The sequence below is a fragment of the Sceloporus undulatus genome, chromosome 5, assembly GCF_019175285.1.
Source record: "Sceloporus undulatus isolate JIND9_A2432 ecotype Alabama chromosome 5, SceUnd_v1.1, whole genome shotgun sequence".
NCBI classification, from domain to species: Eukaryota; Metazoa; Chordata; class Lepidosauria; order Squamata; family Phrynosomatidae; genus Sceloporus; species Sceloporus undulatus.
Window position 1 is genome coordinate 30,428,716 of NC_056526.1, and position 16,888 is coordinate 30,445,603.

The 16,888-nt window shown below is 38.1% G+C and overlaps 1 protein-coding gene across 2 annotated transcripts in view; it reads right to left on the minus strand.

Annotated features, from left to right (window-relative positions):
• SYN3 (synapsin III) overlaps nt 1–16,888 on the minus strand; it is a 1,385,441-nt gene that overhangs the window by 59,749 nt on the left and 1,308,804 nt on the right. The window lies entirely within an intron of this gene.

Here is a 16,888-nt window from a genome sequence, read left to right on the forward strand (position 1 = left end):
AGTGTGTGTGTGTGTATCCTTATTTATTAGACTTGTTTTGTGTTGTTTGAATGGCATGCACTAGGACACTGTGCTTGATGCTTAATGTATTATGTGTAGTGACGTTGCCAGAAGCTGCCCTTTGTACCCACCCCCCCCAGGGCCTGGGATGATCCTGAACCAGTAACCTTACCCATGACACCACAAGGGCCCAACTTTGTGACATCAAAATTCTCAGATTTTATCCCTGAAACCTGAAGAAATGAGACACGGTTTCTCTGGGATTCCTAGTAGAGATGTTCTCCAACTCTTGCAAATAATTAATTCAAACCTCTATAAGACTCATAAAACCTTACTGCATTTTTTCATTCCCTAATGGGTACAATAAGAAAAGCTAGGGTTATTAGCAACATTAATTTGATTTTCCCTTGCTTACATGCTTTTTGTTTGTAAATCTGTATCCTGACTTTCCACCAGGTAGTGGAAATAAGTAACAATATAATGAAATATAATAAAATACAGTAGTACACTTGGCACACAAGATTCATTAACTGATTAACTTGTGGTGATGGGTTACCACTTGTAGCTAGAATTTTTATTTATTTTACTTGGGAAAAAGATTTTTTAAAATGTTATTCTGATTCCAAACACCAATTATCAGTTTGAATATGAATTTGGTATGACCTAAATATAGATGGTGGTTGTTATCTCCATCTGCAAGTTCTATATATAATTACATTTCTGTACATTGTTTATCATTAAAGCTCTTTGTTACTTGTTTCTCTCATAGCAAGAAAGGTTAGACAGAAGGAGGATGTATAAATGTCTAATATCTCACATGACTAAAGAGACCTCTTGGAGAAAAACACAGGCTGGTCAGTGGGTACATTTCTTTTTCACATCCTCTCCCTGATAATGGTCAAGGCTACACAATCATTTCCCATAGACAGCATAAAAAACTAGGAAGGAATTGTGCAGGCTTCCAGATGTTGTTCCACTGCAACTGTCAGCATTCTTTATCATTACATCTGCAAGCTAAGGCTGTTGGGAACTGAAGTCCAATAATAGCTGGAGGGTCACATGAGTCTCTTCCGTGAATGAGAGGCATACTAAAGCAACAAACGTCCAAGGAATGTTTAAAGCCCTGGATTAATAAAAAGGCCATCTTTCAATGCCAAAAATAACATGAAGAAGTTGCCAAGTGAACCTCTTGGGGGAAGCAATTCTATCAGTGGGGTGCTGCCTCATTTCATATAAACAGGGGAAATAGGTCTCCATCCAACATTGTGTAGATGAACTTCTTACTCATGCACTGGAATTTTTCTTTCTCCCATGCTTCCCTGAAACCTGCTCCAAAGAGTCCCTGTACCCTCCAGAGCAGTTACTGTTGTTGTTGTGTGCCTTCAAGTCATTTCTGACTCATGGAGACCTTTGCCTTCCTCTGAGGCTGAAAGAGTCTAACTTGCTCAAGATAATGCAGTGGATTTCCATTGCTGAGTGGAGATCTGAACCCTGTTTTCCCAGTGTTCTAGTCCAGTACTTCAGACACTACACCATACTGGAATAAGAAGTTTCTAGGGAAGAATCAGTTGTGTTAGCATTCTGCTGTTAGACAAAGATGGATACAACCTGTTGTACTGAGCCTCTGAAGAAAACGTTTAGGTAGATACATATGGGAGAAAGAAATCTTTCAGAGGTGTAACAGCTGACCCCCCCCCCCAGCTGTTTTTTCAGAGGTAAGTCCAAATGTGTTCAATGGGGCTAACTACCAAATAAATATGGATAGGATTTCAGCTTTAGTGATTGTTAGGCTTGTACATGCAGCAAGGGCTATGACAACCATCACAAGGGTGAAGCTGGGATTGCTGGAGCCAAGAGCTGTGTATTTATATAACCTCAGTCACAATTCACATGGGAGGGTGCTGAATAGTATTAAGAGAGGGCATTGCAAGAGTTTAACCAGAACAAACATATTTGTACTGAACTCATGGATAAAATAATATTTGTTTTTTTAAGATTGCTTTCTTAAGAGAAACAGGAAAACAAACAGGATGATATCATTTGAATTTTATAAATTGCCTGCACTGATCACACAGACAGAGAGGGGTGCGATTAATAAATGAGACCATCATGCCAGAGTTGAATAAATTGCTTTTTGTACAAATTAAGCAATACTTCCAAACACCCAAATCTAGAAAAACACCAGTCATTTCAAAGCACAAAGTTTCTTTGTCCTTTCCACATTATTAGTACATGCACCATGTTGGCTTCAGAAATTTTAGTTGTCTAAAGCAGAGTCCACATCCCACAACCGCACTATTATTGATCTGCACAATCCAATTAGCAATGATTAGCCTCATCTTTATCTATTTATCTGGTAATGCTATGAAAAGCAAGCTGCTTTCCTTTGCTTCATGACAGGGTCAACTCTGAGTACAATGATGACCACATTGGAAGCTGCTGACAGTTAAGGGAGTCACAGACACAATACCCTCCACCATCTCACAAATCAAAACTGGGACCCTTATGGCCAAGCAATATAAGAGTGTGGTTACAATGGCAAAATAAACTGATGAAAAAGAACAGACAAGCTAGAAGAGGCTGCAGCAGTTTGCTTTTCCTGAGTCTATTGGGTAAAGCAACATTCCACCTCATCCACTCCTTTCCCCTTTGCTGACTAAACAGAGTGCAGCTTACTTTTGCAATTTGATCTCAGTGTGTAGCAATTCCATTCCCTTTTCTTTTATTTTCAAGGGGAGGGAAAGTAAGCAATCTGGGTGGCAACTAAGGAGGGGTTCTATGGACACAACAACCTAGGTACAGCTACCTAGGAGACATAGTTAGTGATACTTCTCTTCTTTAGGAATTAACCATTGGCAGGAGGTTAGTACAGGCCTTGTAATTGAGGGCTAAATCTCTAGGCATCACATACATCACTTATATTTCTGTTAGATGGTGATCCCTTTGCTCCATGGTAAGCCACAAGTGTGAACAAGACTCTGAACACCCACACAGCACGTTGTCTATTGTTGACATAATTATAGTTGAAAAGCTAGGGTATAACATGCATTGTTTTTGCGTTCTGGAAGAGGCAAACCACAGGCCACAGGTCTCCCTATTCATAATACTTTGCTTTGGTTAGAACATGCTATTGTGGTTGGTGAGATCCCAGCTAGACACAACACTTTTAGATTTACCCCTCCAACTTTCCAAGACTGTTGTCATTTAAACCAGTTTTTCTATGAGTCAAGTGCCTTTCCCCAATGGTCAAATGAGACCACTGTAAAAGCTTTTTAAAAAAGAAGTTCCCCACCAACCCACCCTTTTCATTTTGTCAGCATTTCAGTCATGAGAACTGTAAAAACAAATCCAGATGAGTAGAGAAACAGCAAAGAAATTACATAGTCAAAGAGCTGCTCTTGCAATTGTGAGTTTGGGCCAATAAATCCCCAGCTACGACCTGTCTAAATACAGAAATCTCTTTAAAAGGTGCTATTGAGTGCTAAGAAAACTTATTGTTTCTTCATGTGTATCATTCACTATGGAACATGGTGGAATTTTTTTGAGTAGAAAACAAGCAAAGATGTATTATTTACATAGGTAAAGTGGTGAGAAAAAACTGATTTTCTCCATCTCCAAACAACAACAACAACAACAACTTACTTGACTTTCCCCATGAATTACTCCAATTTTTCAGAGACTTTAAATTTTATTATTATGGTTATGCTTTTTGAAAATAAACTCTTATCTTTTCTGTTTTTCAAATGCAATGAAACAATTAGTTTCTTTTGAAATGACATCTGAATGTTACAAGACTGTGATGTAAAACACACTTTCCTTTTGTCCTTCTCTGTGAAAAGCAATGGCACAATGTAGCACTTGAGCTATATGATATTCTCCCTCCAGTATTTAGTGAAGCTACATCCCAGTAACTACAAAAATACCTTAAAGGTTACCACTGCGGTGCAAAAGAAATGAAATTACTTTGCATTACAGTCCTAATGTAGCGTCAGTATATCTTTATTACTGTGGAAAAATTCATTGCAAGTAACTTATTAACCCAGGGGCACTGAAAGTTGACCATTCCTGAGTTAAAAGACATGAGGAATATTCTGTTCACATTGCCCCTAAAACATTCCATAGAGGCAGACAAACATTTTAAAGAGGTGCACACAGTACAACAAAGGGTCAAGGATTCTTCTGAGCCAGCCATTCCATCAGATGGAAAAATAGGAAGCAGGGCCACTCCATCAGCCCTGGAGGGACTGGCAATTTTTCCTTTTGAGATGCTTCTCTTCCAGCTGGGCTGTCATAAGAAGACCAGGGACTTCTGCCTATAGCCCAGCCATTACAGGAGAAATGGGGAAAATGTGGCTTGTGAGCTGCATGGTCACCTGAGGCCACTTTTGAGGCTTCTGGGGGATACCAGAAGTTAGGGGGAACCTCACAATTTGTCCATATTTTCAGCTGGAACCATTTTAAAAACAAAGTCAACTAGATGGGGGCTGATGGGTGCCCAAGGTCCTCCGAAGAGCCAATGTACCCTGTATTACAGCCACCCAAAACATCTCTAGAATTGGAGCCTGACTGTTTTTATTTTCGTTTCTCTCCTCATCTATTTTCCTCTTGTGTCAGGTAGGTGTTGACTGTAACCATGAGGGCATATATGATCTTGTTTTTACTAATTTGTATGGCCTCATTACCACTTACCTCTTGGTTCACTATCTGAACCGATTCCTGAAACCAGTTCAGCAAACACAGTGGTTCCCACTATGTTTGCGCTGGTTTCAAGAATTGGTGCATGAAGTGACAGCTATGGCTTCCCCGCCATGTCTCCCTCCGTATTCTTGGCCATACTGGGGATGGAGGAGAGGCCGGGGCGGAAGGAGAGGGGTAGGCCGGGAGGATGGAGGACTGAGGATGGAGCATGGAGGTATAGTTGGGAAAGCTGCTGCCAGTGGGAACCAGATGGCCAGTGACCTGGTCAGTATAAATGTTCTAACTTTCTTATGATTGTTAAAACACAATCTTTGTTGCTATCTGTTGCAAAGCATCTCACTGCCATCCAGGAGCAGGGTGAACACTTCTTCACCGACTGCCTTGGAATCAAAGAATCATAGGCCCGGTACATACCTGCTTGAAGGTCCAGTGTGGTGGCAGCATTTTGTCCTACACAGGGAAGCTGCAGCTGCCAAACCGTGTGGCTTCCCAGCAGAGGAAAAAGAACCCACAAAAAGTGGGTTCTTTTTCTGTCATGCCAGTTATGTCTGAGTGTGCTAATGGTGCCCTCATGATGAAACTGGTGTGACACGACGTGCTGATGCTATGCGTCCGTTACATCATAATGGTGGCACCCGTGTACACGGGGCGCTGCCATTATGCCGTTGCCAGTACGTGCTAGGGTTAGGGACTGTGTGGTTGCTACACGGTCCTGTAATCCTAGAATGGTGCTTTTGTGTCATCTGTACTGCACCATAGAGACCTTGCTCCCTAGCACCTAAGAAATCCTTCTTTTGGTGAGGCTGCCTGGCATCAAGGATAGCCTTTGTAGCGAGTCACATCATGAGACATTGCTATGCCAGCGCTTTATCTTAATGACTGTGTCTCATGATGGAGGATCTCAGCCACAGTTTTTGATACTGATAAAGACTTTCTAGTCCAATGGTGGGGAAACCTTGATCCTCCAGATGTTTTAGATAAATTGCCCCACCATCCCATATCATTGACACGGGCCTGGAGCTTATGGGAGTTGAAGTTCAAAAAGCCCCAAACATCTGGAGAGGCAAGGTTTCCTCATTCCTTTGGTAGACTTTTATTTTGACTAGCAACAATTTATCATGGAAGTCCAAACAATTCCCAGGAGGGTTAACTTGCAGCTGTCAGACATACTACTCCAGCACACCTGACAGCCTAAGCATTCTCCATTTGCAAGCAACCTTAGCAACCAGGCCCTGCACCTATTAAATAGGTGCAATTCAGGATATGGAACATCTGGAAGCCCCCCAACTTCTTCCATTCTGAAAGAAAATAAGCCTTGTCATAGCAGTCACCCAACACTATTTCCCTCCCATCTCCACACTCCACCTCAACCATTACTTTAGCTAGAGTCATTATTTTCCTTCTTAAAGGAATATGTTTGCACACTGAAAATGACAGTGGCTGGGAATTGTGAACAGCAGGAAGTAGAGAAATTCTTTTGGGAATAGCACACAGGTCTCCTTCTTTCTTTGGGCATGTCTGGGGTTGCACAGAGGCTGTGGTCTCTGTTCAAGCCCTCTCAATCAGTCATTCCTGTCTTGTGAAGAGGAAAAAAATTCCTCCCCTTACAGGAAAGTAAAAGGCGAGAGTCAGAGCTGATTTCATCTTTGAGGCAGTACTTCTGTTCACAAGATTAAATGAGACAAATGTGAATGAACTGCATACAAGACAGCAGTGCATCTGTTTCTGTAGCTATGTTGTTCCTTTCCTTTCCTTGAGACAAAGGAAAGTCCTAAGGCCAATCTACATTAGCGTTTTTTACCAGCAGTGTAATGTCTGGCTGACTCACAGAGACATGCACTTCCCTGTCCCAAATCTATATCTCTGGTGGTATTATGGTGTACCATTATTTTTCAGACCTTCTTTATGACAATTTTATAATGGGAAGCTCATTAAGGCTGCAGTCCTATTTAATATCTCTGGGGGAAAGTCCTGTTGAGTTAAACAGAACTTACTTCTGAGATAACAGGAATACAACTTTTCTGATATTATCTCCTATAGAATTTAGACCTAGTTGAGATAATATGACAAAGTGATCTTTGTGGATGACTCCCAATTTTTTAAAAAATAATATCCATTTACTCCATGTAGATTGAAAACGAGCTGCAAAAAGCTCCAAAGGGCACCATAGCTGCATCAGCAAGGCTGTATGGCGCCCCTCCAGCATTGCATCATCTGGTGGTATTTCATGCCATGATGCCGCACACCGTCTGGAATGGCGCACGACACCATAATGCCCTGGGGGCAGACTCAGGGCATCCAGCGTCAGGACACTGCACCCTGACTCTTCCCACAGGCTGTCACAAAGTGCTGGTCTTTACTCTAAAAAGACAAATGAATGGTTCTCAGAGCAAATCAGACCTGAACTCTCACTAGAAGTGAAGATGACTAAACTGAGATGGTTGTACTGACGATAATGCTTGGTGATAGATGACAATATTTGGAAAAGTGGAAGTCAGTAGGAAAACAGGAAAAGAAGAAGACCACACCACAGATAGATTGTTTTAGTCAAGAATGCCAAGGCTTTAAATTTGCTGGAGCTGAGCAGGGCCATGACCACCAGAGATCTCCGAGGTCTCTCATTCATAGGGTACCATATGTTGAAGTTACAACAACAACAAATAATATTTGTTGAATGTTGAAATTGTGTTGTCTTTTGTATGCAGCTGGAATGGCAGTTGTTCAGAGATTACTCCATAAAGCACATCAGATGAGTGACTGAATGGTTGTTTAGAATATAGCTTTGGGAAATTTGACCAGACTTTCAAACATAGTGCTGGTTAGAAAGGCAGACTGGTGGATAATACCTTTATTAAGAAATAGTAATATTCATAAATGCTTAGAAAAGACAAGAAAATAATACAACACACACACACACACACAGAAAACCAATGACAGAGTACTCATGTGAACAGAAAAGCATGTTATTCTGTTTTTTAAAAATGTAAATGTAAAATCTGTGACTCTATTATAGCAAGTAGAAAACCACTTAGAAAAGAAAAGCCAAGAAGAGAAACAAAACTTGTTCCAAAAAGAAGAGTCAAGGGAACTCTTTAACTTTTACCTACAAAATCCCCACCTTAATGTCTGTGCTGTGGAAGCAATCAATTTGTCTTACCATACAGCCTCACATATTGTGCTTGCATACAGATAATTTGCATCTTTTGGTCCAACTTCTTTCCCTTTGCAGGTGTTCTTTTTAAAAATGTTTGGTTTACATATTCTTCTCCCAGCTAGGTGTATTACAAGACTACCAATAAATCTACTGATCCAGTTTTCTTTTTTGAATGAATGTTCCAAAACTGGATAAATGAAGTTCATCCCTTGGGGAACTGATCAGAGCCTTTTGTCCTTCCAGTGCCCTTACTATATTTGTCGCTTTGACTAATTCAGCTACCTGCCAAATACTTAATATCCCACCATACTCTTGGCACTTCTAAATATTTCCACTTCATTGCTATTTCCATCCTTGCAATAGTCAATACATTTATCATCTGTTATATATTAGATTCATCCTCCACCCCCTCTCCCCACATATCTCTGAAGTAATCAAGTAGAAATATGACATGAAGACTGCCTTGCTGGATCAGACCAAGGTCAGTCTATTAGTCCAGCAGAGAGCTTGGAAAAGTTATGCTGGCTGGGGATTCTAGTGAAAAAAGAAACTCTTACAAGTTCTGATCCACCACCTGCTCTTAACAGTAGTAAGTTTGATCTCTCAAAAGGTGAAGGCCTGAAGCAAGTGGGCTTTCTTTGTTAAATCTAGGATTCCCTTTGTAAATGGAAGGTCTATGGTTGGACATTGACATTACTAATGGCCCATAGAAAGAAACACACTTAAAAAAAAAGTTTAAAAAGCAGTCATCTTATGAATTTCTTTAATATCAGCTTTAAATTAGACTCATCTTCTGCCAGGGGCACTAAGCTTCATGAAAGGATTAGAATAGAATAAGAAGTATAGGAGCAGAAGGAATGAAAAAAAATCACACAGCAAAAATGTGCAAGAGTCTTAATTGTCTGTTGGGTGTCCTTTGGAGTTGGTCCAGGTGCAACAAGGCAAAACATTCCCTCTCAGGGCATTCTTGTCCCCCACCATAAGAGACAGCTGGAATACCTGGAGCATCCTGTACATATGTAGTCAACATACATATGTGTCACTGATTTTTAAGAAGAAGCAGATTTGATAGAGAAGCAGAACAGAGCACTAGGAACAAGCACATCTGTATGTAGCTTGGAACTTTTAACAATCAATCATGAGTATCTCATCGCCACCAAACAGAACTGGAGGTTGGGGATTGGGTGAGCACCACTTCATATGCCCAAACATTTGGGTTGCCTCTTATGCTGACCATACAGATGGCTAAATATCAGTCTGATGGAAAAATACAAGCCCTCTACTTTATAAAATAAAAGTTTATATTTGCTTCATTGCTCAATCAAAGATATTTATTTTCTTTTGCTGTCTCAGAGGCTTATCACATTGGTTATTAAAACGATTTACCTCTAGCTGGTTTAAAGCTGAATTCAGGTGGCATCCTGATCTTATCAGACATCTTTTGTCGTCAAATCTGTTGCCCGAATACAGCCCAGATCTATCCCAGATTCCAGAGCCTCTCCTCTCAGCTCTTTTCAGATCCAGCTGTTTTCTGACTTAAGAAAATGTCCGGCAGATTGGCTCTGGAAGTGGATCCAGGCTGTATTTGGGTGGCAGATTCAGTGGCAAAAAATGTCTGATAAGATCAGGATGCCAAATTCAGCTTTAAACCGGATAGAGGTAAACTGATTTAATAACCAATGTGATAAGCCTCTCAGTTTCTCAGAAGTTTCACTTATTGCCCAGTACTCTCCCTATATCAGGAGAAAGGTGGGAAATAAATCTATAAAGATGATGATGATGATGATGTATGGGGAAAGTGGAAGTCATGTATGCCTTGTGGCTCTTGCTGTCCCTCTCTCTTCCACAGTCCTATCATTTGCTCAGTTCTTTTATTTGATAAGTAAAAAATAAATAACTGTTCAATAAAGCAGGAAAGGCAGAGATCAGCCAACAGGACCATGAAGATAACAGTCGGCTGAAACTCTTACACCATTTTCTCCAGCCTCAACCAAAGGTCTGAAGATGGCAAATAGCTGTTGGCAACTCCAGTTTTCTCTGTAACATAAAGTCAAAATAAAAGCACATTTGCAGTATTTTGGAAGCTCCAGAAATCATCTAATCATATAAAGTTTGTGGCAGAGAACTGGGCACTTTAGATTTTTTTAAAAAATCCTATAAGTTCCATCAATCATCACCAGCATAGTCAATGGCCAAGGGAATTATAGGAATTGCAGTCTAAAAACACCAGACAGGTCACATTTGCCCCTTCCTGCTACAAAAAGAACATAGGATTCAAAGTCCTTCAATACATGTTTTGAGGGCAGAACAAAAATACCAGTGCAGCCCTTCTCTTGCTGCTTCCCGCAGCATTGTTTGTGATCCCACATGACACTTCTGTGTCTGGAATGTTCTCAGTAAGATTTTTTTCTCAGCTGATCCTTATCTGCAGTATTTTTTTCCCTTCCTGAAACAAAAATGTCCCACTGTGAAAGAGGCCCAAACTATCTCACTGTCAGTAAATAGTAGTAGGTGGACAAATCAGACTGTTATGTTTGTGTGTTTGGACAATACTTGGAATATATTTTAGATGTGACATTTTAAGATGTTGTACAGTTTTGTAACACTTAGGAACACAGTCCCAACAAATTAGGTAACTAGTGTGCACCACATGCATAAAAGAAAAATGTCGTGGCTCCATGCCACTCTCAGGGGCAGAGCTATAAGCAGCACTCTGTTTCTTTAGTAGAAAGTGAGGAGTCTCAACATGCTGCATTGATCTCTGTAGATGTTTTCAGGCAATATTTTTTAGTATTTGTTGACTTTCATATTTTAATCTGTTCTTTTTAAATTGTGCTTGTGGTTTCTCTTAACTTTGTCTTTAAGTGGATATTACTGTTACAACTATGTTTTATTTTGCTTTTATTTAGATTATCTCATCTGAAAACAATGACCATTGAAAGTCATTTCCTCTGCTCTTCATAGACTGCAATGTACTGTCCAAATGTAGGGCTACTCATTATCACAGGTGTTGTCTTTTAAATTTTTGCCTCAGTCTTGCAGGGTTAAGATGAACAATAACTCTCAAAATATGGCAAGCAGGAGTTAATTTTAATGTGATACTTCAAAGCTCCACAACCTCTGTATGTTGCATAACAGTAATAGACTTATTAGTGCTGCGCACTATTGCTTCTATTTTTCTATAAACCCTATTTTGCACGAGGGAAAAAATCCTACAGAAATCCTAAAAACAAGCAACAACATTACAGTACTTCACATGAAGAAAGTTTGGTGAGAACTTCCCTCATGAGAACACAGCATATCAATATAAAAGGAATTTATGTGGGGGGAAGAAAAAATAGATAAAATAAAGGAAAGCCATAACCACACAGGGAAAATTCCAAATAAAACTTACAAAGACAGTATAAGGGCACATCCAGATTTACTGAATAAAACAAAGTCATGGATTTTGTCCCTGTCCTTTCGGTCTTTATTTTGGAGATCCATATGACATTTCGTTCATCCCACAATATTTCCACTTAGCTCATGGTATGACGTAAGACGTTTTAGACCAGCTCCCCAAGTTGGTTTATTTTAACCCTGTATTTTCCAGGATGAAATATATAAATTTAACTGGCTGGCTGTTTCTGCTGTCTTGGAGCATTCAGGCCTGCCCCTCATGATGCTTTCAGTGGCACTGTAGAGGGGTCTGTGGCTCTTCTAGGTAGAGAGGAAGGATGAGGGACTTGAGGGTGAAAGCAACTTTTGAGGTCAAGGAAAACACACCCACAGACAAACCAAGCACAACCCTACAAGTAGAAAAGGAAGGGGTGAGGTGAGGAAAAGAAATGAAACATCCATGTGGATCTGAGTTCTGGGGAAAAACTGTCACATTAAAACAGAAAATTTGAGATATCCTAAGCAACATTTGGATGTGGGAGCAGTGATCTGCAAGTACATCTGAAATGAAAAGTGCTGGAAATTCTTGGTACTTTTAGTCAGCCCAGATAAGCACTTAGCTAGTACATATTACCTACTTGAATAGACTCATGGGATTCAGATCATATGCAAGGTTCACTTCAGAGGAGATGCTCTAAACAGGTGTTACAAGTAAGTCACTTATTTTGGGGAAAATCTGAAGTCATACACAGACTGACTATTAACTAATAATGTGATACATTCAATTTCTGATGTAAGCAGTCTAGCTAGCAAATCAGAAAAAATATTTAGCAGCTCAGATCACCTTTTTTCCAGCCCAAATCTGCATCTCAAAAGAGCTGGCAAGTTAAAACCATTAAAAAGAGCTTATGTTTGGGTTGTGTATTGAAAGACAAAACATAGGTTGTGTTTTTATTCAGGGTTCACAGCATGGTGCCAATTCACAAGATATTCTAGCGTTCACTATTCATCTCTATTTCATATCTTCCCCACTTTAGATTCACTTTAAGTAGGTTCTACAGAATTCCCAGATTAGCTATATAAAGCATGTTCTCACACAGTGAACACTAACAAAGATGAATTATGTATAAAGACCACCATAATATATATTTATTATAGGAAAGAGATATGCTACATACTGTGCATATAGTGTGTGAGTGTGTATTTTCCATTGTTTTATATAATTTTTCAGTGTTTAAACCAAAACCATACAGTGGGTCATTATAATTCTACATTCGAGAGAGGAGAGAGCGGGGAGGCTGGGCCACTGATGCTGCTTTATTATTGAGACCCGTGCGGTGAGGCTATAAATGTCAAAGAAAGAGGGGATGCAGTCCTTAAAATCTGTTATAATTTAGGAAAGTAAGCATCACAGCCCTTGTTATTTCTTCCCTTTTTTTGGTGTAGGAGGAGGAGGTTTTGGTTTAAGAGGTTGTATTGCGAATTGGTTTATTTTTTTTCCCCTTCCCTTTTCCCCTTTCCTACAGGTTTTCCCTCCTCTCTCTTAAGTGTGTATGAAACCTTTAAAAGCTATAGCAAGACTAGAAAAGCCTTAAATAGAGTATGTCAAGAAAAAAGAACTTACCCAAAGCACAGAGAACAGATAGCCCACAGAGTGGTGCATCTGAACCAAATAACATTCAAAACGAGATTAGTGCTATAATCTTACAAGAATTACGAGATTTTAAGCAGTCCTTCAAAAAAGAGATAAAGGAAGAGCTAAGAGAAATTTGAAATGAAATCCAAAAAGACCTACACAAAGAAATAGAAATGTTGAATGGGAACTTTGAAAAAATTAATAGAGAAGTTGAAGTTGTCAAATCAGAAGTAGGAGGAATATCAGATAGGACCAAAAACCTAGAAGCACAGATTGTAATCTTAGAGACAAAACTAAAGCAGAGTGAACAGATAATCTTCTTTCAGGAAAATAGGTATAGAGAAAAATGTTTGAAATTGAGAAATGTGGCAGAGGAAGCAGATAAGAAACTTCTAGACAAAATCATACCATGTTTAGCAAAATTCATTGATGTCTCAGAGGAATATCTAGATGAGCAAATAGAAGATTTTTTCAGAATCAATTCTAGGGTTGCAAGAGAATGAAAGGTCCCAAGAGACATTTTGATTCGATTTACAAGCACTAGAATTAGAGAAGAAATAATTCAACAGAAATTTAAAGGAAAATCGTTTATAGATGATAACATAATCGAGATCTATAAAGATTTACCAACTCAGGTTTTAAAGAGGAGACAAGAGTATAAGTTCTTAACAAATTGCTTAAAGAAAAATATATCAATTACAAATGGGATAAGATAGAAGGCATAATAGTGACATACAAAGAGAAAAGGTATTTCATTAATACAATAGAAAAGGCACAGGAGTTTTATAAAAGAATTAACTCATGAGAGGGAAAGAAATGAGAATAGCGACAGAGAAAATAAAAATAAGAGAACGGAAACAAAAGAATCTTTGGACAAAAGAAGGAGGGAAAGGAGATAAAGTAATTAGAGGAAATTCGCAGAACCTGTCTTTCTTTGTTTTTTTAAACTTGCTTTTGTAATTTGAGCAATATGCCAATCATAATTGGCTCATGGAACATGAAAGGATTAAACTACATGAAAAAGAGAAAGCAAGTATTTCACCTCTTAGATAAATACCAGTTTGATATCCTGTGCCTACAACAAACAAAAATAAGAGATAAGGATCAAAGATTAGGAAATCTTTTCTGTTCAAGTTATAGGAAGACTAAGAGAGGTGTAGCAATTTTTGTAAACAAGAAATATGAATCGAAAGTGGTATATAAGGACTCAGAGGGTAGATTATTGATATTGGAAGTATTGATTGATGGAGATAAACTGTTTATAGCCAATATCTACGCACCCTTGGATGGGAAAGCTTCTTTCTTTAACATTTTAAAGAAAGAATTGTTTGAATTTAATAAAAACAATGTGATTGTCACAGGTGACTTAAACCAAGTAGAGATAGGAAATCTGTTAAAACTATTGGCAAAAATCAAGGGAAATCAAGGGATGTTTGGCTTAAACTATATGAAAACAAAAGTGGTTTTACCTTTTTTTCAGAGTGTCATCATTCATACTCAAGGCTAGATATGTTTCAAGAGGACTGATAAATAGGATAGGTAAGATGGAGATTTCTCCGCATTCTCTTTCTGACCATAATCTCATTGAATTATATATAAGAACACAGAAAAAGGGATTTGAATGGAAATTAAATGAGAATCTGCTGTTGGAAGAGATTTTTGTAAACAAATTGAAACAAGAAATTAAAGCTTTCTTTGAAAGAAATGAAACTGAGAATATGCCTGTACAAATGGTATGGGATACGAGCAAGGTAGTGATGCACGGTTTGCTAATACAAAGAGCAAGTGAAATAAGGAAAGCAAAAAACAAGAAACATAAGTTACTTCAGGAAGAGTTAAAAAAGACAGAGGACGATTTAATAACTCACCCTCAAAATAAAAAGCTAAAGGACAAAATAAAAATGTTACAGAAAGAACTACAAGCAGAAATCACAGAAGAAATAGTCTCAGAGCTGAAAAAGTAAAACAAAAACAATTTGAAAATGCAAATAAAATAAACAAAATGCTAGCAAAAAATTGAAGAAAGATAAGAAAAATAATAGAATAGAGGAAATTAAATATGGAGACAGGATAACAAACAACCAGGATGTTATAAATAAAGCCTTTAAGGAATTCTATCAAAAACTCTATGAAGAAGAGGATAATATAATCGAGGTAGAAAAGGAAATGGGTTCTTTTTTGGATAAACAAAAAATAGCAAAGCTGTCTAAAGAGCAAAGAGAAGAAATCAATAATCCTATAGGAAAAGAAGAAATCTTGCAAGCAATTAAGAACTTAAAAGAGGGGAAAGCTCTGGGACCGGACGGCTTTACAGCTAAATATTACAAAACATTTAAGGAAGAACTAGTAGAACCACTATAAAAAGTCTTCAAAGTATTAACAAGCCAAAGAGTGCCATTATCATGGGAAAAGGCTACAATTACACTGATTCCCAAAGAAGGTAAGGATAAATTAGCAGTTAAAAACTAGAGGCCAGTCTCTCTCTTGAATGTAGATTACAAAATCAACAATCCTTGCGGAGAGATTTAAATGTGCATTGAATAAGATAATTAAAAATGAACAAAACGGATTTTTACCAGGATGTCAGGCAAAAGATAATATTAGAATCCTACTTAATATTCTGGAACATTATAATAAGAACAGAAAAAAAAGCTAGCCTTACTGTTCATTGATGCCGAAAAGGTGTTTGACAATATAAAATGGAACTTTATGCTGGAAATATTAAGCAGAATGGATGTAGGAGCTAGTTTTTTAGGATATATAAATCAAATCTATAATCAACAATCGGCTCAATTAAAAATAAATGGTTGTAAATTCCAAATCAGCAAAGGCACCAGACAGGGTTGTCCTCTATCCCCCTTATTATTTATCAATACAGTAGATATTGTATTCATTAATGCCATTAGGAATAATGACAAGATTAAGGGCATGAGAATAAAGGGGAAAGAAAGCAAGATTCTAGCTTTTGCAGATGATACGGTAGCGATAGTGGAAGATCCAAGTAAAAGTGTGACTTATCTTATGCAAGAATTAAAAGAGTTTGGAAGTTTTGCAGGCTTCAAAGTAAACAAGGAAAAATCGAATCTACTAATTAAAAATATGGAGAGAAAAGAAGAAGGAAAACTGATTAATAAGTCAGGTTGTAAGATAGTCAAGAAAGTGAAATACCTGGGTATATGGCTAACAAATAACAATATGTATTTACATGAGAATAATTATAAGGATAAATGGAAGGAGCTTCAAAAAGATCTTTTGAAATGGAATAAACTAAACTTGTCAATTTTGGGTAGAATAGCCCTGGTAAAAATGACTATTCTTCCTAAGCTTTTGTTCTTATTTAATAACTTACCAGTAATGACTAAGGAAACACCAATAAAACAATGGGAAAAGGAACTGAAGAAATTTATTTGGAGAAGAGGCAAACCGAGGATAAAATGGAATGTATTGAAGGACAGCAAAGAGAGAGGGGGGGTGCGCGCTGCCGGACTTAAAAATATACATGTGGGCTTGCAAACTAGGCTGGATCCAAGAGTGGATCAAATTAGAAAACTTTGATCTTTTGAACTTGGAAGGAGAAGATTTAAAACAGGGATGGCATGTGTATCTTCTATATGAAGACCAGGTTTCATCTAAAGATTTCTTGAATCACCCTATCAGAAAAGTGTTATTGGTTACATGGGACAAGGTGAGAGCGATATTCTACAATAAATTGCCACTATGGACATCAGCCCAAGAAGCGTTTAATTTTAAAAAGGGGAAAGACCAGAAATGGCAGACTTATAAGAAATTAACGAAAGTGGAGAGAAAGGGGGAAGTTAAATTAAAAGATTGGGAAGAATTAAATAGAGAGGGTCACAAACTAAATTGGTTTGAATATGTACAGATAAAATCAAAATTTAGAGAGGATATCGAGAGAAAAGGGATTGAGATGGTAGTAAATGAACTGGATTTAATATGGTGGAATCAGGAAAAAAAGATCTCCAAAATTTACAAAATTCTTTTAGGGAGACCTTTAGAAAAAG